Raw genomic sequence first — 1,923 nt, forward strand, 5'->3', positions numbered from 1 at the left:
CCTTTGCAGGCCAGCGCTTGTTCATCCGTCCACTGCCGAGTGTGTCCTGAGCTCTGCTCTGGGCATCGCCCTAGGCCCCGAGCAACCACAGTGAACCAGCTAAGAAATGGCCCATCCCCAAGAAGTCAGACATCCCTTCGAATTAGACAGACAAGGAAGGCCTCTGCGCAAACGGCTTTCAAACTAAAGCCCGATGATGAAAAGGAGGCTGTCCTGGGAAGGAGGGGGTTAGGCCCGCGGGGAGCGGAACTAGCACGTGCAAAGGTCCCGAGGCAGGGAGGCCTGGCTGGGTCCGGGACAACCAGGAGGTCAGTGTGGTTGGAGCAAAGCGAGCACAGGGCAGCAGACATGCAGCCGGAGGTCCTGGCACTCTGCGGGTCCCTGGGATGCTCTAAGGGTGGCGGGAACGAGGGGAGCTCTGACGCTGTCATCACGCACGTCCTCTGCTCTCTGCTAAGCGCTGCGTGTTCATTTCTCATCCGATTCCCCAGCACCCCTGTGAGGGCAGTGGGATCTTACCCCCGCTCTACAGACACGGAAGCTGAGGCTCCGAGAGCTGAAACGACTTGCTCGAGTCACTACGGGGCAGGACGGGGACTCCTCGGTCACGCTGCCTGGTGTCGAAGCCACCCCACAGGCGGCAGGGCCGGAGGGAACAGCTCGGCGTCCTTGGAGCGGCTGGTCCTGTCTCGCTTCCACCCGCTTTCCCGCCCGCTGCCCCCTCCCGCAGGCTCCTGCAGGGTGGGTGACTAACTTGCCCTGGTGTGCCCGGGACATTCCCGGGTTTAACACTACAAGTCCTGCTTCCCAGGAAACCCCTCGTTCCCAGACAGACCTGGATAGTGGGTCACCTGTGCTGCAGGTGGCCCAGCCAGGGGCTCCAGGCACCATCGGGAGCTTAGAGAGAGGGCAGTGGACAGTCAGGTGCCCTCCCCAGCTGCACACCTGGCTCCACGCCCACCTCCACCCAGGCCGGAAAAGAATCGCGGACAGGAAAGCAAACAGCAGCCCACACAGGGCCCTCCGCAGCACCAAGACAACGCCGCTTGCCCCTGGACAGCCGAGGAGGGCAGAACACAGGGAGGGTGGGGACGCGCCTGCCAGAAGAGCTCGCCTCAGGGAACTGGCCAGGCAGGGAGGGCTCGGCCCCCAGGCAGAGACTCGGCCACACAGCCTGCCTTTGAATCCAGAGGCTCTGCGATGCGGGGCATCTTCTGGGCCTCAGCCGCCCGTCTGTAAAATGGGAGCCGGGGTCTGCTGGAGGCCAGGGTCTGCGTCAGACGCTGTGCCGACCTTCACCCCCGGAACGCTATGGGCACCTTGCCAAGAAGGGCTGTGACTCTTGCAAATAAGGAGCAAAGCCCGAAGGGGGTAAGACAGTCACCCCGGCTCACACAGCTGGCAACGGCGGAGCAAGGATTTGAGTCTAGAACCATCTGCTTCGGAGGCAGCACTCTGTGGGAGGCAGCATTCTGTGAGGGGAGGTAGGGCTCTGGGGCCAGCCCCCCAGGGCCCAGTGCCTGACTCACTCACCCGTAGACCTCTCTGACCCTGGGCAGGGTGCCGGCCATTTCTAGGCCTGCTTCGCACCTATAAAGTGGGGTTGGTCATTTACCCAACAAGTATGCCCCCTAGAGTTGGGGGGTGGCCGAGTCATTGGGAAGAGGGGTTCTGTTGAGGGAGGAAGCCCCAGGCTCCCACTCACTGCTCACTGGAACGGCCCAGGGAGTTCCCGAATGCTCCAGCCATCCGGAGATGCTGCTTGGTCGGTCGGGGCGGGGTGAAGGGCTCTCAGTGACCGATGATCCACTGAGGTAAGAAAGGCCCATCGGACGAACACAGGAGGGAGGAAAAGTTGGGGAAGCGAGAGCCAGCACCCTAGGCAGCCTCCCCTTCCCATAAGGAAACTCCCCATCAAGACAG

The sequence above is a fragment of the Pteropus vampyrus genome, unplaced genomic scaffold, assembly GCF_000151845.1.
Source record: "Pteropus vampyrus isolate Shadow unplaced genomic scaffold, Pvam_2.0 Scaffold162, whole genome shotgun sequence".
In the NCBI taxonomy this organism is placed as follows: domain Eukaryota; kingdom Metazoa; phylum Chordata; class Mammalia; order Chiroptera; family Pteropodidae; genus Pteropus; species Pteropus vampyrus.